This window comes from Choloepus didactylus, chromosome 12 (assembly GCF_015220235.1).
Source record: "Choloepus didactylus isolate mChoDid1 chromosome 12, mChoDid1.pri, whole genome shotgun sequence".
NCBI classification, from domain to species: Eukaryota; Metazoa; Chordata; class Mammalia; order Pilosa; family Megalonychidae; genus Choloepus; species Choloepus didactylus.
In genome coordinates, this window is record NC_051318.1 from 5,191,420 (window position 1) to 5,212,412 (window position 20,993).

Below are 20,993 nucleotides of genomic sequence, written 5' to 3' on the forward strand. Positions count from 1 at the left end.
CCATTCTGCATGGGCCTTGATTAGTTCACTGGAGCACTATATAAGCTCAGATAGAAGGAGTGAGCTTGCTACAGCCAAGAGGGACACTTTGAAGAATGCACAGGAACTGAGAGAGTAGCTGCAAGATGAGAGACAGTTTGAAGATGGCTGTTGAAAGCAGACTTTTGCTCTGGAGAAGCTGAGAGTGGACAAACGCCCCAAGAGCAACTAAGGGTGATATTTTTGAGGAACAGCAGCCTAGAGAGGAATATCCTGGCAGAAAGCCATTTTGAAACCAGAACTTTGGAGCAGATGCCAGCCACGTGCCTTCCCAGCTAACAGAGGTTTTCTGGACACCATTGGCCATCCTCCAGTGAAGGTACCTGATTGCTGATGTGTTACCTTGGACACTTTATGGCCTTAAGACTGGAACTTTGTAACCAAATAAACCCCCTTTATAAAAGCCAATCCATTTCTGGTGTTTTGTATCCCGGCAGCATTAGCAAACTAGAACAATAGTATTCAGATGCTGTCATTTCATGCTCTTTCATACCCCATTGAGAGATCTTCCCTCACACATCGTCCAGAAGGGGCAACTGTGAGTACCATGTGATTCTGCCTTCAGCCAGAGCGGATGGCAAGGGGTGGATGCCTGACCCTGCTGGCCAGTCGGGATGGAGGCAGGTGTGGGCATCGAAGTAACTCGGTGTTGTAGAGCAGGTTGAGAGTCAGTGGTTCAGTTTGCCAGGCTGCTATGACAAATACCACACAACGGGTTGGCCTGAACAACAGAAATGTATTGGCTTATAGTTTTGAGGTTACAAGAAGTGCAAAATCAAGACATTGGCAAGGCTTGCTTTCTCCTGGAATCTGGGTGCGCAGGTTGTCTGTGATGCTTGTGTTTCTTGTCTTATATGTCTCCCTTCTGTCTCATGATGAGGTCCTCTCCTTTCCGGCTTCTGTGACTTCCAGTTCTCTTTATAAGGCCTCCAGTAATCCAGTTTAGGGTCTACTCTGATTCAGCTGGCCACTTTAACTAAAAATAACCTCTTCACAAGGTCCTATTACAATGGGTTCACACCCACATGGATTAATATTAAGAACCATGTGCTTGTTGAGGGTACATAAATCAACCTACCACAGTCAGTACCATGTCAGAGCAGAGCTACCTGCCTATCAGTGATGCAGGGGAGAAGAAATAAGAGCCTTGAAGATAAAGTTAGAATATGAGAGTCCTGAGCAGAAAAGCAGAAATGAGAGATGCCGCGTGGCTTTGAGAGGAGGTGCGCCATCTTGGTGCCTGACTTTGCTTGTGTCCCAGGCGCTGCATGGCTGGGCTCTTCTTCCTTTTCATTTCCTGGAAACTGTGTGTCCAAATGTGCCTTGATGAAGACCTTTCCCTTTGATTCATTCACTTGGTTTCTCCACGACCTGGTCTCTTCAGGTCATTCAACTCTGATCCATTTTACTAGGATTCCCGATCACCTTACTCTTCTGTCCCCTTGTTCATCCCTGAAATCCTGTTTCTCATCAGACTTGGAGTTATTGGCAATGATAGCAAACCAAAATAAAAACAGAGAAAAAGACCAGGTTATTTTAGTCAAAGTTGAACTGAAATGTGCTCAAATTTTTCAATTAGAGGAAAAAAGCAGTCAAAAGCCCACCGCTTATTCAACCTATGATAGTAAAACCATTTTGTTTCTTTTTGTTTGTAGCAACTATTCCAGGACTTCTGTCAATACATTGTTTCTGGTCAACATATAAAACTAAATATGCGTTTCCTACAAAATAAGATTGTGTGGAGCAGTAGAGACTTTAGTTAGCATGGATTTCTGTGTAGAGTTTGAAATTGTAGGGCTTTGGACAAGGATTTTGCCTTAAGAAGGGACTTGATTTCATACCAAAGTAAATGGTCAGTATTTTAGGATAGGATTTCCCCTTGGATAAACAACTGATCATTAAGAAATATGATTCCAAATAACTTAATATGCTGATAGTTACTAAAGGAATTAAAATATTAGCTTTATGTCAATTTTTGTCTATTTGATCATATATATATATATATATACTTATTCTAATTGCTGCCAATATTGAAAATGTAAATATTGTAGTAGTTTTTGAAGCCTGGTAAACATTAGGAGATCATTTTATTCCCCCAAAAGTCTAAATTGCCTGTCTTAGCATCTGCGAATGATTAGCAATGCTCAATAAAACCCAACATTTAACCAAATTACAGCAATAATACTTGTAAGAAGGACAACATTTTTCATCCATGAATAGTACTCATAAAAAGGACAGATTTTAAAATCCATCCATCAGAGGCTCTGCATCTCTTTCAAAGATCCTAACTAATTAGGCCATCGATTATGTCATGCAGGCCATTTGGTGAAGAAAAGAGGAACCAAGATTTCTGGGAAAAGGCACTGTCCAGACACTTGCAAGGCACCCACCCTCCCTTCGGCAGTTGGTGCTCCGTCTCCAACTCGCGTTGGCTGAGAGCTCTCTGTGCCCCACCTGCATTTACGAGAACGCACTTGAGAAATTCCGAGTTCAGTTTTCAGCTGGGTCATTGACCTTGCCTATAGTCGGTTATTTTTTTCTTTGTATCTCTATTTATTCTCTTGAATAGGGAGCAAAACTAAACTCTGTTCCTCACACATGATGAAGGTGCTTTGGAAAATAAGAAACATGAGATAAATGTTCAATATTTACACTGGGTTGTGAAAATGGGGGAAGATGAGATTAGCTATTGTTTGCATGTAAGAAAATGTATTGCTGGCATGTGCTTTAAGAGCAGAATGAATAAACTGGACAGAGGTGGGTGGGATTAAAAGCGGCAGGCACACAGTCTGGCATTCCTTGAGGAAGTGACTATTCACAGTCCATTGTGCAGAAATGATCACTATGTGATCTACTGAGCTACTTTTATGTATTTTCTCTTCATACTGCTTGAGAAAGCAGACCACCGTTGCCTTTTGCGTGTCACTAGTGAAAGCGGCTGGAATTTAACTCCCGGGGATTCTCTGAGTGTAGTTGGTAACATACCCATGGGGAAAGAATCTTAATGAATAGAGACTGATGAAATACATTACATCAGCATATCTAAAATAATTATCCCACTCTTAACACATTTCTGGAGAATTAGCCTTGCCCATACCCAAGAGACAGAAACAGTTGGGGGTTCTCCCAGCTCGCTTGTATGTGCTTTTGACATTGGGCCATGATTATAAAGCATTCCCCCAGTCCGAGGAAAAGGGAAGTTATTTTTGCCCCTGTTCTGTCCTGTTTGTAGGCACATCATCTTGGATTGTATCTCCATTCACCCTACACAGCTGTACTCTCACTTCTCGGTCCTCAAGGAAAATACTATGTCCCTTTATGAGATTTAGAAAGTGTTCAATGGACTGTTGTGGTTTTGTCTGATCAGCAGTGGGTGCCTTTGAGTGTTGGCTGCTAGAGGGAAGAGGGGGACCCCAGCTCAGGCATAGTAGGCACTTGATGAACAGTGATGATGAAAATTGAACTGTGTGGATCACAGAGATGCCACGGGGAGGGAGGGTCCCGAGTGGAAGTCCTGACTTGAAGATGAACTTGTGTGTTTGCTTAAAAATAATCGAAATGGCGCTAAGTACCACCTTCATGATCAGGGGAGCAAACACTATGTCTTCTCTGCCAGTTTCAATCGAGAGCTGTGAGCTTGCGAAGGACGGGACTGGACTTCCCCTGCAGCAGTAAATACTGCTGTGGATTAAAGAAAGAAGTGTATCTTTTTCTCAAAGTGCACTTTTTATAAAAGGGAAGCAGATGGACCAGCAGCAGAGTGAGCTCTCCGAGAAGAGCCGCTCAGCCGCATCCTGAGGTGAGGGTGGGAAAGCGGCCAATGTGTTCAGAGACCTTTCCTTTAACAGAAGAGTTTCCCACTAGTCGGGAAGGTTGTGTTTGCGTGAGAAACATCTAAAAAGAATATTTATGTCCCCAATAGAAGGTATATTGTCTTTCTCTGGGTTGCAGAAGTCACTGCCTCGGTCACCCTTGTTCAGACGCGTCAGTTTGTTCCCAGGCTCTGACAGGAATGCTTTAAAAAGGCCAAGAACTGAGAGTACTTTTTGGTAACCAACATGCAAATGAGCACCCCGAGCCTCCCTCCCCAGGCAGAACTCCAGCGGCTTATTTGCATGTGAATCCCCTGCAGCCTTGCAAGGCAGGGTTACTTCTCTCCAAGGCAGGTTTGAGTCCAAGGAGATGATGGGTGACTTTGGAGAGCATTATCATGAAATTGGAGTCCCCTTGTTACCATAGTAACGTGGAATTGTGGTACCCCCCCCCATTTGACTGTAGGTGTGCTTCCTGATAGGGAAAACTGTTTTACTGCCCCTCCCCACCCTTTATTTTACTATCCATCACATTTTGAGAATGTGCACATAGTGCTGGGGTATTTCAAATGGATGTGAGCCTGCCTCTTGCCATGTCTCCAAAGACTGAATAGTCCCCAGTCAGTACATTAAAGATGAGGGACTAATTGAAGACTGCTATCACTCCTAGTGTTATTTATTAGTTACTAATACCCACTGTTCTTCTGGAAACCATCTGAAGGCTTGTTTCATTCATATGTAATTATCTCCACTTGTTTGAAGTGATCTTTAGCTTCTGTTTTCATTGTATCTCTTGCAATTGTTCAACTAAATGTTTTAGACCCTGTCCCCTACGGATATCATCAGAAGCCTTGTTCTAGTTTGTTAATGCTGCCGGAATGCAAAACACCAGAAATGGATTGGCTTTTATAAAGGGGGTTTATTTGGTTACACAGTTAGAGTCTTAAGGCCATAAAGTGTCCAAGGTAACACATCAACAATCGGGTACCTTCACTGGAGGATGGCCAATGGTGTCCGGAAAACCTCTGTTAGCTGGGAAGGCACGTGGCTGGCATCTGCTCTAAGTTCTGGTTTCAAAATGGCTTTCTCCCAGGACGTTCCTCTCTAGGCTGCAGTTCCTCAAAAATGTCACTCTTAGTTGCACTTGGGGTATTTGTCCTCTCTCAGCTTCTCCAGAGCAAGAGTCTGCTTTCAACTGCTGTCTTCAAACTGTCCCATCATCTGCAGCTCCTCTCTCAGTTCCTGTGCATTCTTCAAAGTGTCCCTCTTGGCTGTGGCAGCTTGCTCCTTCTGTCTGATCTTACGTAGTGCTCCAGTAATTTAATTCAGATCCACCCTGAATGGGCAGGCCAACACCTCCATGGAAATTATCCAATCAGACTCATCACCCACAGTTGGGTGGGGCGCATCTCCATGGAAACACTCAAAGGATTACAATCTAATTAACACTGATAGGTCTGCCCACACAAGATTACATCAAAGATAATGGTGTTTGGGGGACATAATACATTCAAACTGGCACAGGTCTGTACCCAAAAGTAGTTCTTTTCCAATCAATCTGTGTTGAAGAAGCCCTCTGGCCTGGAGCTGATGGCTGTGCTTTCAGGGAAGCATCAGGGTAAAACAAACAAAAACTATCTGTAGATGACAAAGACTTAAGAAGGTGGTGATTAGCAGGACTTTGTCTCTGACATTCTGTGGTTAACATTCTGATAATTTTCAAAAGTCAAAGATCTGGTGAGAGCTCATTACAAGAATAATGCAACTGTTCTGGTTTGCTAATGCTGCCATTATGCAAAACACCAGAAATGGATTGGCTTTTATGAAGGGGTTTATTTGGTTACAAAGTTACTGTCTTCAGGCCAAAAAGTGTCCAAGGTAACATGTCAACAATAGGGGACTTCACTGGAGGATGGCCACTGACGTCTGGGAAAACTCTGTTAGCTGGGAAGGCATGTGGCTGGCATCTGCTCCAGGGTTCTGGTTTCAAAATGGTTTTCTCCCAGGACATTTCTCTCTAGGCTGCAGCTTTCAATGGCCATCTTCAAAATGTCTCTTAGCTGTAGCTGCTCCAAAATGTCACTCTTAGCTTCTCTGCATCTGGGCCCATGTGGCTCTTTTTAAAGTACTCCAGTGATCCAATAAAGACCCACCCTGAATGGGTGGGGCAACACCTCCATAGAAATAATCCAATGAAAGATCTTGCCCATGGTTGATTGAGTCACATCTCCATGGAAACACTGAACCAATAGGTTCCAACCTAATCAACACTAATACATCTGCCCCCACAAGACTGCATCAAAGAACATGGAGTTTTGGAGGACACAGCAACTGACAAGGAAATTCAGTTCTGTGCCATACAAAACAAGACATAATGTCATTCCAAAAAAACTTTTATACAAAATGCCTATAAAAGTAATGTTTAGCCCTATTTTTAAAAAATAAGACCATTACATCTAATTTATAAAAATGAGAAAACAATATTTTCAGAGAAAAACTGTTGAGGTAGAACCTAATAATCTGCCATAATATCTGATGGCTATACTGAGAATGTAGTAACAACATACCAAGCGAATATCAAGAAAATCAAGTGAAGAGACCCAGTAAGTAGTTAAATTCATAATCTTTTACCCATAAAAATTTAACCTTGGGAGGACTCAGTATCTCTTTCAATTTGACAGCAACCTCTTCCTAGGCAACTCGTCCATTGTAGCATATCAAATAAACCCAGTCATTTCTAGCATGTCTTTTTACAAGATGAAAGGACAAATCCTTTGTGATTTTCCAGGGACCCTCTGGGAAATCTCCAAGACAGGTTTAGGTGCAAAAGATATTATTTAGGATTTGATTTTGAGAAAGAAAAATACCAGAAGTTGTTGAAACCGTGGGAAGGCTGAAACCGTGGGGAGGCAAAAACCAGTTTCGGGTGATGTCCTCCGTTCCCATCAGCTTTTCTTCTAAGCGTGTTTAACCGCAGGTCATATGACCTGAGCGTGCACAGAAAACAGACTCTTGTCCTTCAGATGACCTTCGAGACACCAGGAGCAGAGGTCACCTCCCTTGGAACCAAGATTACGAGGACGGAGAGATCAAATGCGAGAGGTCCTTCAACAAGGAAGATCCAGCCCGAAATCCACCCTCCCACATGTAGACAGCTCTGTGGCCAGCCAGCTGGGCTGTGGCACGTCAAGTCTCTCCACTCCTGCCCCCCTCACCTCCCATCCCCATAACATATCCCTTAACCCTCAGATCGGGGAGACTGATTTGGGCTCTAGCCTATCTCCATGCTGGTTCACCTTGCATTAAAGCTCTTTCTTTTCTCAAGCTCCCGATATCTTGGTATTGGCCACTGTGCGCGTCGGGCAGCCGGCCCTTGCTCGGTCACGTTGCTAGATGTGAACTTGGCTAAGAAAGGATCCTAGGGTGCTTGGCTATCTAGGATCATGGGATACTTGAATCCTGTCTAACCAACGTGACAATAAGAGATCTTCAAAGTAAACATAGGAGGTGACAAGATGGTTACCCAAAGAACTTGGAAATTATCAACAGGGTGACATTCTACAAAATATAATTACTGTTGAAACAAAGTATGTCAAAATAATGATTTACTTTGATTAAGCACAAGTCTTCATTTTTCAAACTTAAACATTTAGGAGAAGTTGTGAAACATTATTCTATTGATAAACCTGTATACATTTAGGAAGAATATACTCAAATAGAATAAAAATGTGATCTTGTATTATACTTAACACTGTCAACTCCGTGTAGACACAGCTGGTTTATTAAACCAATTATATTAATTAGTCTCATTTGAAAAAGATTTCCCTAACATCTGTTAACTTTAATTCCTAAAATATTTTAGTTTCTATAACAACACTTTTTTTTTAATTAAAAAAAGACATATTGAAAGTATTGGAAATTCAGTACCTCATTTCTGGGAATTTTAGGAATATTCAATTTATATAAGCACTTACTTTTCATGAATTTTAGGAATATTCCATTTATATAGGTACTTATTTATCTCTGTAAGCCAATCAGAATAGAACTACTTGAATTAAAAGATTTTGTAATCTAATTTATTTATACTATTGGCAATAGGAAAATATACACTCACACAATTAGAGTTAAAGGTCTTTTTGAATTATAGATACAGAGACATACAGAGAAGTTATATAAACATACTGATATGTTTGAGAGAGAGATCTTATAGCTTGAATTCTAAAATTTTAGCCATGGGTCAAGCATAAACACAGAAACCAAAAACTCACCAGACCAGATATCCACTTCCTGGTGGGCATGAAATAAATTGATTTGAACTCAAAATAGACAACTAGGCAAACACATGTCTTGAACTTGAGTCTTCCTTAAATGGGAGTCAACAAACTAAAGCCTACAGGCCTGCAAAAGTTCTGGAGCTAAGAATTGTTTTTATATTTTTAAAAGGTTGTTAAAAAAAAAAAAGAAGACTATGCGGCATAAACTGTGCATGGCCTGCAAATCCTAAAATGTTTTCTGGCCCTTTACAGAAAATGTTTGCCATCCCCTGCATCTCAGTGCGAGTCATCCAAATTGTCCCGGGAGAATTTGGATTCTTCTCTTAGGAATGTAAAAGAAAGAAAGGGTGTTTAGTTTTTGGCTACAGTAAAGACCACTGAAGCTGACATCAGAAACAGTAGTTTTGAAAATCAAGGGCTCTTGATTTGTAAGAACTTAGTTTGAGGGGGAAAAAAAAATAAACCTCAAGAATCAAGAGAAAAATAAAATGATGCAGCCGCTGTGGAAAACAGTTCAGTGGTTCCTCAAAAAGTTAAAAATAGACTTACCATATGACCCTGCAATCCCACTTCTAGGTGTACACTCAAAAGAAGTGTGAAAGCAGGGACTCGGACAGATATTTGCACACCAATGTTCATGGTGAAACCCACAAATCCACAATTGTGTTCTCTTTTATTGGCAACTGAATTATTTTATAAAGCTAGCTTTTATTCCTATTATATTCTTGATATATATATATATATACATACAGTAGAACAGTCAAATCTTAAATGAAGTGCAACCCCAAAGTATGCTAACCTATGACGTAACCAGAAGGCAAACACTTAAAATATAAAAAGCCTCACTGACCTGTGGTCTGTAACTTTTAAAGTAGCCAGAAGCAAAAGCCCATGATTACTGTAAGTCCCTGAACTGCAACCCAGATGCCTGGATACTTTGATAATAAAGCTTTATTTTCTTGAAGAATGTAACATCTCTTAAAATCTAACTCAGCAATCTCACAAAGTCTTGTCTTGTCTTAGTGTCTGCTCACCTTTGAAGCAATAAATACTTGTAACCCAGACAGCTGCATGTTTGGATAATGACATCTTACATGGTAACTCATAACTAGCTCTTATCTTCTTTTACAACCCTGAAGCCTGTTACCCTGCACGTGGCCTCCTAAGAGTTATTGAAGTAGTAACATAGGAACTATAAAACTATCCAAGTTTCTGCATTGGGGAGACACAGCTGAGCTCCCTCTTGACCCCCTTGTGCTGTGCACCACAGTTAATGCTCTTTCTGTCTTTATAAATCTTGGTGTCTCAGAATTGGTCATCGAGTGCACTGAGCACATTGGGCGGTGCATCTGAATTTGTTTTGTATCAATAGCAGCAGGATTCACAGCAGCCAATAGGTGGAATCAACCCAAGTGTCCATCCACCGATGAATGAATGCACAAAATGTGGTCTATCCACACAATGGATATTATTCTGCCGGAAAAAGGAATGAAGTTTTGATGCATGTGACAACATGGATGAACCTCGATGACGTCATGTGGAGTGAAATAAGCGAGACACAAAAGGACCAATATTGTATGATCTCATTGATGTGAAATAATTAGAATAAGCAAACTCACAGAGTCAGAATCTAGAATACAGGTTACCAGGGGACAGGGTGGGGGTAGGGAATGAGGAGTTGATGCTTAAATTGTACACATTTCTATTTGGATTGATTGTAAAGTTTTGGTAATGGATGGTGGTGATGGTAGCACAATATAGTGAATGTAACTAACAGCACTGAATTATATGTTTGAATATTGTTAAAGGAGGAAATTTTAAGTTGTAGATATGTTACTAGAATAAAAATAATAAAAAAAAATCATGGGACCATACAACACAGTGAGGTCTATCGTAAATGATTGACTATAGTTAATAGTACAATTATAAAAATGTTCTTTCATGAATTGTGACAAATGTACTACACTAATGCAAGGTGTTAATAGGGTGGTATATGGGAACTCTGGATTTTCTGTAAACATACTACTTCTCTAACAAAAAAAGAATGAAGTTATGAAACATGCAATAACATACATGAACCTTAAAAACATCCTGAGTGAAAGAAGCCAGACACCAAAGGACAAATATTATAGGAGTCCACTTATGTGAAATAACTAAAATAAGCAAATTTGCAGTGATAGAAAGTAGACTAGAGGTTATCGGGAAGGGGGTGGGTATGGAAAGTTATTGCTTAATGTGTACAGAGCGCTTCTCTGTAGACTGCGCTGCACAGAAGGCCTACAGGAGTTAAATGTCAACCCTTTTCCCATGATCGCACAAGAAATTATTGGGGACAATTAAGGTAGCATATATAATATTCACCTTCAGCGATACCGGTAACATGCAACATGGCCGCCAGGGCTGATGCAAGAACAGCCTAAGCTATAATTAGCCTTCTTCTAGGAAGTAACAGTAGTTCCCGCCCAAGCAGTAGCTAGTTGCGCCTAAACAGTAGCCGCCCATTGGCCATCCACCCCAGCAACAGCTACCACCAATCCCAGACCCCCAGCAACAGCAACCGCCAATCCCCCTACGTCTGCCTTCCACCCTAGCAACAGCAGCAGCCAATCCTAGATCGCCACCCGTCCTTACTAGCCACTCCCTCCACCCTTAGAGTATATATACCCTGCCTCTTCAATAAAATTTTGCAGCTTGATCAGAAACCTGTCTTGCTGTCATTCCTCGTGTCTCTTGTCCCATACCATTCCTCCCTCACAGGACTCGGAGCCTCCGTTGAACGTCCCGCGGGCCGGGACAAGAAATTGTTTCTGACCCTGAATTACAAGAAATCATGCTTTGGGTTCTTGGGAAGGATGGTGGTAAAGCTGATGTTTAAAGGAATTTGCAGCTTGACTCAGCTATGTATGGTTACCAGGTCTACTCTTGAAAGTGAGTGTATACGTCAATGGAAAACTGTGCCTTGTCTATAGCATGGTTTTCTTGGCCCTGTTTGGTGCCTCTGAGCTCTTTTGTGCCTCTTTGTAAATTATAGTTAACTGATGAATATGTAAACTCTGTCTTGTCCACTAGACAAGACTAGAAAAACCAGTTTTACCCCCATTCACAAATCGATTTCTTTATCCTATATAAATTAACTTTTCCTTTGAAGTAGTTATAACATCTGCCTATTTCCCTCATATGTGAGTCAAATAAAATGTTTAACACATGCTCATTTCCATATTTATATGAGAGACATGATTTTATCCTTTTATGAAAATTATCTCTTAACACAGACAAAGCATTAACTTCTGGTATTTACCAAACACAATTGGAAAATTTATCGACCAAGTTATCTTTGTGAAAGCGCTGAACTCTCAGTAGTATAAGGAAAAGAGGTATACTCAAGCTTTATATCAAGATATCCAAATATTTGGAGAATATATTTTATAATATATTTGTTATCCAAATATAACAAAATAAATTTTAATTAAAAGAAGAAAATAAAAGGGGAAATACTACATGTAACGTAGGTATGAAACTGAAAAATTCGCATAGATGAACATTTCAGGAAACAGAAGGTCTTAAATGTTGATTATGCTCTTTCCATTTAGTAAGAAAATAGTTACCATGGAAACGGTGTGTGCATGTGGTATTTACTTCACATTAAAGCAGCTTCTAAAAGGAATGCATTTACTGAACTCTTGTTCTTGACATAGTTTGAAAGTGGAAGTGGCTAGTTGTGAATGTGGCATTTCACTTTAGATTCATTACATTAGTATGGCTGTTTAAGATGGTCTCATTTCATTTTAGGATTTTTATAACCTAAACACATCATGTAGTTTTACTCCTAAACTAGGATCACATGACATGATCGTTCGTTATCCCTTATGATTATAGGATTTTGTTTGGAATATCAGGTGTCCAGGTAAATTTCTACTCTGGGCTTGTATGCTGGTTTGGATGTATTATGTCTGCCAAAATGCCATGTTCCTTCACGCATTCTTGTGGGAGCAGATGTATTAGTGTTGATTAGATTGGAACCTATTGATTGAGTGTTTCCATGGAGATGTGACTCAATCAACTGAGCAAGACCTTTGATTGGATAATTTCCATGGAGGTGTTACCCCACCCATTCAGGATGGGTCTTAATTAAATCATTGGAGTACTTTAAAAAGAGCCACACAGGCCCAGAGGCTTGCTGCAGCTGAGAGACACATTTTGAAGATGGCCAGTGAAAGCTGACACTGACATTTTGGAGAACGCCATTTTGAAATGCATCCTGGGAGCAAGCAGACGCCAGCCACGTGCCTTCCCAGCTAACAGAGGTTTCTGGATGCCAGTGGCCATCGTCCAGTGAAGGTACCCTATTGTTGATGCCTTACCTTGACACTTTATGGCCTTAAGACTGTAACTTTGTAACCAAATAAACCCTTTTTATAAAAGCCAATCCATTTCTGGTGTTGTGCAAAACAGCAGCACTAGCAAACCAGAACAGCTTGTGACAACCCCATAAAGCTAATGGTTAAAAACTGTTTGATGAAGATGTTGCTCCAAAGTCAAAGGACACCTGGAATGTGGGGGCAGAGCCAGGAAATCAGCTTCTTGAAATCTTCCAAACTTAAAGTTCTTAGTCTCTGGCTTGGTCCCTAATTTCCTATCCGCTGCCCTCCCTGTCCCAGCCACTGACAGGATTTTGAGGATTCGCCAGGCTGAAAGGGGGTTTCTAGCCCTGGAGTTCCACCACTGGCCCCTGCCCTCCCCAGCCTGGTGTTTCCATACATCAGCCTCGAATGCACTGACTCCTCTGTCTTTTGTGCTGAAAAAAAATCACTCATGTCAGCCAGGGAATATATCGATTCTGGGTAAGTAAGTAACTATTAATTTCATGACTTTAGCTCTAATGGACCTGTGGGGATAAGGATGGATTGCTTAAAGTGTGGTTTCTCTGACGTTCTGAGTATTTTTATAGGGCTGCTTTAAATATTTACAAGTAAATGCAACGTCGAGAGATCAGCAGCAGACTGAAAGGGGATGGAATTAGAAACCAGAAGGGATTCTAGTTCTAGTTCTGCCACCAATCAGCTGTGTGGTCTGGGAATCGCTCCCTCAGGTCCACAAGATGAGAGGGCTGGGATGCCCCTTTGACACGTTTCTTGCACAAATTTCAGAAGGCTCTGGGCTTCAGAATGGAAAAAAGACTTTAATGACACAAAAGTCTTCGCCAGCCCCAATTTTATCACTTGAAATGACTGATTCCTATAAAAGCGATTAACTTAGTCTCATGTTCGTGAATTCATGTTTGAATAGTTAAAAGGAAACCATTTATCTCCAGAATGTTTCTTGAATCCATCACTTCTTACTCCCTGCTGTCATGGCCCTACTTCAGCCATATGTGCTTTTTCCTGCTCCGGCTTCTAAAAGGGTCTTGCTGCCCCCAGTATTTTGTCTCTTTGGAGTCACCCTCTGAGTAGTCACCGGGGTGCCGGGCCACACGGCCACCTGCCCCTTGGACATTAGGCACTTGCTTCTCAGCACACTCAACACTGTCCTTTCTCCCCCACTCCTGCCACTGCCCCTGCCCTTCTCCGCAGAACACCCGTGTGCAGTGTACAGAGCTGCCCAGCAGGAACCGGGAGTGGCCTTTGACTCCTACTTCTTTCTCACCCTTGCACTTTCTCCCTCCTAATTAGTCATCGGTGCAGCCATTCTTGTGTGTCACCCCATCTTGCTCACCTCCTCCGCCTTGTTTAAAGCCACCCCTGTCTCCCTCAGGAATCGCTGTAACAGCCTCCTAACTGGGATCCCCTTTAGGCCAGGCCCGAGTTCCTCTTCTGTGAATACTGGGTTCTAAATGATATCAGTGATCTGACTGCCCGAAGTACTGTAAACTTGTTGACCACACACAGAACGTAAAGAAATGGAGAAGAACATGAGCTCGAAACGAGTGATAATGGACATTCGTGGGGGGATGTGACAGTCGGCCTTGATGCCTGCCAGGGACACTCCTGGGTAAGGACGTCAATGAGAGTTGCCTGAGGCATAGAACCCAGTGCAGATGCCACCCTGGTGGGCACTGCTGGCTGCTCATCGCGGACCCTGCACTGGCCCCATGGAGGACCCGGCTCCGAGGCCCCTGCTAAGGAAGCCCCGGCCTGGACCCCGGTGTCCTCCGTCTTTGACGGTGTCATGTGCCCGGACCTGGGTGTCGTGCTCTGGTTGTTGGCACCTTACCATTAAGCAAGCAAATAAAATGCACCGAGCTCCAAACTAGAGTTGTGCCAAATCTGCTTTCGATTCGCCATTATTTCTCAGGTCATTTTATGGCCATTTTGTGAGACTTACATGACAGTGAAGATGCAAACAGGGTGTGTGCAACCTCAGGAAAGCAAACCCCATCACTCCTCTGGGAAAGCTCTTCCGGGGCTTCTCCCCCAGGGGATGCAGGGCAAGCCTCTCCCCTCGGGGATCCCAGCCCCAGCCTCATCTCCCACCCCGGTTACCCCCGGCCCTCACAATGTTCTCTCACCTCTGGCCTCCCAAACACCATCAGGCCCCGCTCTTAGGTCTCTGTCCCGCGGCGCTGGAGGAGGGCTCTGCCCGGACCAGCCAGGCGCCCGCCGTTGCCCCCTCTGCCTGTGCGCCTGTCGTTTGCCTGCACCCCGGGGTGCTCTGCCCTCTAGCAGAGGGACCCACACATGTGAAGCCCACAGGGCCCGGGGGTCCAGCAGGAGAGGCGACTGCAAGGAACTCAGGGTCCAAGGAGCCCAGGGCTGGGGAGGGTCTGTGGGGCGGATGAGGCTGAGGTGAGCAGCCCCGGCCTCACCCCAGCTGCCTTACAAGCCGGGGTCCTGCTTGGCTGTGCTGTTCCAGACAACGACAAGGCTGATAATGAACACGATGTTTTTTGTCTATCAGAAAAGCAAAGGACACGATTCACTTCTTCATTTGGGAAAAAAAAATCAGCTAACAAAGGAGAGAAGGAATTGCCTGTCCTAGAGCTATTTTTTGGCATCTATTTAAGATGACTAGATTTTATTTTAATTACCCCATTGTGTACCATATTTGCATATGTTTGCATATGTCTCCCCGAGGAGATTTCAGCGGCCTGCAAGGATATCAAAACGGGCCTCCCACGCCACCTCTCTTCAATGGGATGTTGCTTTTAAAGTCGCTTCTGGAGAACGAAAGGAAGTGCCTTGGGGCGGGGCTGGGGCGGGGGCTCCAGGGGCCTCCTCTCCTACTGCAGGGGGCTCGAGGCTGCCCACCAGCCAGGCCCTCGGGGTGCTGTGTCAAATGGGGGCCCGGGATGCCTGAGCGATTACGGTGAGGCGGTGTCTTCCTTCTCCACTGCAGGCGCTTCCCCTGGGCCTGCTGAGGAGCTCCCGCCCGAGGAGGGTCTGTGGGAGCTGTCAGGAGGGGGGTGAGGCTGCAGCACAGGCCCGGGGGGCACCCCCCGCTGTGAAGACCCAGTGGGAACAAAGAGAGCCCCCTTGGTTCTGACAGGCGCCTTCAGTGATAATCCCTTTGGGGGAAAAGAGGAGAAATCCGAAAGAAATTCTTGAGATGGGCTTCTCTGCAGAAGAGAGAGCTGGGAGAAGGGAAACAGTGTTGGGGAAGTCAGGAGAAATTGTGGAAGACTTAGGGGGGTAAAGTGACAGATGAAGTAGTGAGCATCAAATGTCCTGTTCAGCATTCTGGGTTCTCTCTGCTCCCATTGGCTTTGAGCTCTTTATAACTCTGTTGGGTGTGGGTAACCAGCAGGGCCAGTGACTCTTGTCTATAAACACGCAAATGAATTCTGTCTAATGGGGAGACAGCTGATTTCCCTGAGCCCCACTCCCCTCACATTTGGGTCTATTTGTAACTCCATTTCGCATCCTTCTTTGCCTACACATATATTCTTTGAATTTTCCTTTGACGCTATTGGAACATGTACCTGTAGCTGATTCTCTCTATTAACATCTTTGATACGTGTTCATTGTATATTTGTATAAGAGCCATGATTTTACTTTAAAAAAAAATCCCTAGTCTTTAACAATGGGCAGCAAAGTTTTTGAGTGTGACCAGAAATAATCCTTGGAGAGGTTGAATTTGATACCTTATATTGCAAAAGAACTTGGGAGTTATGATTGAATTAAGGATCTTGAGATGGGGATGTTATGGGACGAAGGCAGTGGATTTTTTGCCCTGTGCGCTCAAATGACCAATTCCTGAGATGTCGGGGTTTCAAAGAGAGAAAGTTTTATTGCTAGGTGTGAAGCAGAAGAACAGATGGGTATCCATCCAAAATCTGTCTCTGCAAACAGCAGAAATTCTGATAGTTTAATAGCATCAAAACATGGGCAGGTTATAGGATAGTGAGCTCAGTGGCCCCAGATGATGTAATTAGAGGTGATCTAATTGTTGCACGTGAGCAGACTGATCACCTGCTTAGTCACAGAACATATGTAAGAAAATGGCGGCCTTCATGTGACGATGGATGTGATTTTTAGTATTATAATGAGGTATAGGTCACTTACAGGTTAAAGTCTAAGCTACTATGCATGTCAGGCCCATTTTGGTCAGATCCAGCTTCAATTATCAAGATAACTTTGGACTTGGGTCTTGACCCAAGACCCTTCATTAATAAACATTAGGGGCTGTCTTTAGTGATCACAAGACTTTGAAGTCGAAAAACTGGATAAATGAACACAAGTGAAGATTAGTCACAAGGTTTTTACAGTCACAAGGGCACAAGATAAAGGCTATACAATCATTATCGGAGATTAAGGCAGCTGGATTACAATTCAGGTCCGCTCGAATATACCGGAAAGTAAAAAGGAATATTTATATAATGATTCAGTCATCATACTCAGTCCTTGGATTCTAACTTCTCGGTTACAGGGAGATCCTGGATTATCCTGATGTAATCACAAGAGTCCTCGTAGGAGAGGAGAAGGTGGTGTAATGGGAGAAGCCGAGACTGGAGTGACATGTTCTGAAGACGGAGGAAAGGGCCACAAGCCAAGGATCAGGAATACACGCAGCCGAGAGAAGCTGGTGAGGGAGAGGAGACAGAGCCTCCCCCAGAATCTCCTCAGAGAGCCCGCCCTGCTCAGTGGGCCTTAACCTAGTGACCCTCATTTTGGATGTGATCTCTACAACTGTGAAGGAATAAATTTACGTTGTTTCAAGCCACTAACTTTGTGGTAATTTGTTATAGTGGCAATAGGACATACCCAAATCTTTATGTTTTCCCACATAAGGTAAAGAAATACCCAAATCTTTATGTTTTCCCACAACAGCTCTGAACAATCCCAAATAGTTTAGGTATAAAAGGTATTGTTTCAGATTCCTAGCTTCCATAGAAAATATCTTTTGATGGGTTGGCTTAAACAATGGGAATTTATTGGGCTCACATTTTTAGGCTAGGAGAGGTCCAACATCAAGGTCTCTTTAAGGCGAAGTTTTCTTGCAGCAGTGGCCGGAGATCCCTGGTCCTCGGCTTTGCTGTCATGTGGCGGCTTCTCCTGGCTTCTGGGGGTTCCGTTGACTTCTGGCTTCTCCCTGTGGCTTTTTTCTTGTCTGACCTTCACTCTGTTTGTCGAGGACTCCAGTAATCCAGATTGAAACCCAACCTGATTCATTCGGGCTACACCTTAACTGAAGTGACATCTTGCAGAGAGCTTATTTACAATGGGTCCACACCCATAGGAGTGTATTGAGTTTAAGGATGCATTTTTCTGGGCATAGCTCCAAACCACCATAGACATCTTAACTTTTTTTCCCTTAAATTTTGGAATCTTTGAGGAGATAAAAACAAAAGAGTTAGAGGAATACAGTCATTTACAAAGACTAATAGATGCCTGAGTACATGAATAGTTTTAGCAGGGCTATTTATTAATCAAAGTGACAATGGAATATTTTAAAAGAAATGCAGAAGTTGTTTCCATGACTTTAGCTCATTCTGTGAGGACTTTTTTTTTTTTTAAAAAACAATCAAGGACATAACTAAATCAGCCAAGGCACAGAAAATTATTCTAATGAGATATGGAATCTCTGCTACCTGGGCAGACTGTATAGAATATAAATAATAACTTTTCTACTACTTTTTAAGAGCAGACCAAAAACTCTAAGATCAATGTTAATAGAAAACCAAATTCTAGGTTTGTAGTAATATAATATTTGGCCATAAAACAATCTCAGAATTCTTTCCTGTTTTAAACTTCTTAATTATTTCATCAAAATGGAGCCAACTTTGTCCAATTTTTAACACGTCATTACTTATTTTTAGACATGTTATTTGCAGTTATTATAAACCAAGGCAACAAAATCATTTTCTGCATTCCTTTCACAGTTTTGTATATCCATTCAAGTTTTAACTTTTACTATCTTCTTTCCCATTCTGAAACAACAGATACTTAATTCAAGGACAAAAACCCTACCTATCTTTTTTTCTTGATAAACACTCCATTACCTTCTATACACAGTCATATTTCTCTGCCACTTTTGTTCCTGGCAGAGTCTGAGTCATCCACATCAATTTTAATTTTTAATGGAAGTAACTCATTTCTTTACAGAGAGAACAGGTGTGGGGGGTGGGGGTAAGAACTGTCAAATTTGAGCATTTTAGAAAGCCAGGAGATACACCTGACATGACTCTCTATAAACACATGTATCGTTTAGTCACATTCTTAAAAGTGATAAGAATGAGCACCTTCATCAACACAGTGGTTCTTAATTTTGCCCCAGGGGTTGTTTTGACAATGTCTGGCCACATTTTTGATTGTCACAACTGTGTGGGGAGTGGGTCAGTGGGGAAGGAGAGACGGGTTACTCACGGCATTTAGTGCGCAGCAGCCAGGATGCTGCTAAATATCCTGCGTTCACAGGCCGGTCCCCACAGCGGAGAACGATCTGATCTGGGATGCCAATGGTACATCTTTTGAGAAAGCTTGCTTAACATGACCTGAAGCAAAGATGTATAGATATAAAAATTATGCTTGCTGACCAATGTTGCAGTATCTGAACTTATTAGAAATTATCCAGATAGTCAAAGATTGTTTATTAATTAACTCAATTGAATGAGAGTTGATGTTCTTAATATTAACTAACGATCTTGAAATTTACATTTAAGTAGATGCACTGGAGGACACAATTACTGCTGATAACAAAAAACTTAGCACAGTTGTGGTCCTGTTTGGTTAAATACATAATTTTATGTTTTTCAGAATCAAAAACTTCATGTGGAAGTATGTTGACTTATCTGATCAGTAAACTAGTATAAGAGTTTTAGGGAATTCAGACTAACTAGTCTATTCATGAGAAAACAAAGATCTCATTAAAACATGTTTTCTACCATACATGGATAGTCAGGGAGAAGATGTATTGCTATTTTTAAACCAAAGTGATCAAACAAGTCTAATTTGTTCAAGGATTTGCTTGACTACATGAACTTAGATTCTTAAATAAAATGCTTCTGAGCTAGCTGTTTCTGAGAGTTTTTTTGTTTACTTTGTTTTGGGGGGATGTAATATATTTAAAGTATTAGAAGTTTAGCAGTTTATTTTCTAAGAATTCTGGGAATATTAGACTTATGTAAGGGCTTATTATTCTCTATTAAACAATCAGAACAGAGCTCTTTTATGAGGCTTTATAATCTATTTTATTAATATATTCCAGGTGTGGTTAAATATTTCATACTCACACAACAAGAAGTAAAGGATTTTCTCAATCACAAACACATGACAAGTAGCTTAAAGCTTCAGTCCCACAACATCAGTCACAGGTCAAAAGTAAACACAGAAACAATAAAAATAGACCGACCCAGATCTCAAAGAGCTGTTCCCCTTTCCATGGGCACATTTTAAAAATTGATTTGTGCTCACAAACTGACAAGCATAAATACTAAACTCTCTCTTACCTGACCTCTGTTATCCACTTGAGCATCTTGGTGGGACAACTCCCCAAATTGTCAAGATGTTATTTTCAAAATGTTCAAACATGACTGTCATACAAATATAGGATGAACACGTGCTAAACGCTTGTTTAACTCTTTAACGATGGAAACTGCAGGATGGTAAAGTTGATTCAAATAACATTTTAGGTACTGAGTATTTAGAGACCATGAAGAAAGAATGTTGGAATAAGGCAGCTACATTAGATAAAAACTGGTTTCTGTCCTACAGTGCAATAAAAGTCTAACCTTTGGGGTTACTTTTTCTGCTTGACAGAAATCATTTCATCTCAATCAGACAAAAATCGACAAGTTACCACGCCGATTTCAGGGAGTCTGGGCCCTAATCACTAGTGAAAAGAATGTCAAACAAAGATACACTGCCCTGGAGAAGTAAGTTATCTCTGCATGGGTCTATCAGTGATTCACTATGGACAAAGAGCCATCCTTTTCCTTATCTTCAGGTTTCTGTTGCTGTTCTTAACACAGATACTATTGCATTTGGCCCCAGGGTCCTTGTAAAGAGATGTAGGTTTTCCAGGTTATGGAGGGTGTTCCGGTTTGCTAATGCTGCCGGAATGCAAAACACCAGAAATGATTGGCTCTTATAAAGGGGGTTTATTTGGTTACAAAGTTACAGTCTTAAGGCCATAAAGTATCCAAGGTAAGTCATCAACAATCAGGTACCTTCACTGGAGGATGGCCAGTGGCGTCCAGAAAACCACTGTTAGCTGGGAAGGCATGTGGCTGGTGTCTGCTCCAGAGTTCTGGTTTCAAAATGGCTTTCTCCCAGGACATTCCTCTTCAAAATGTCACTCTTAGTTGCTCTTGGTGCGTTTGTCCTCTCTTAGCTTCTCTGGAGCAAGAGTCTGCTTTCAACAGCCATCTTCAAACTGTCATCTGCAGCTCCTCTCTCTGCTTCTGTGCATTCTTCCAAGTGTCCCTCTTGGCTGT

At 42.1% G+C, this 20,993-nt stretch overlaps 1 long non-coding RNA gene across 1 annotated transcript in view; it reads left to right on the forward strand.

Moving 5' to 3' along the window:
• Positions 1-17,118, forward strand: part of LOC119507269 — a 36,570-nt gene extending 19,452 nt beyond the window's left edge. The window contains exon 3 of the long non-coding RNA XR_005211177.1: positions 16,988-17,118. This is a non-coding gene — a long non-coding RNA (uncharacterized LOC119507269). The remainder of the gene's footprint in view (positions 1-16,987) is intronic.
• The last annotated feature ends 3,875 nt before the right edge of the window (positions 17,119-20,993 follow it).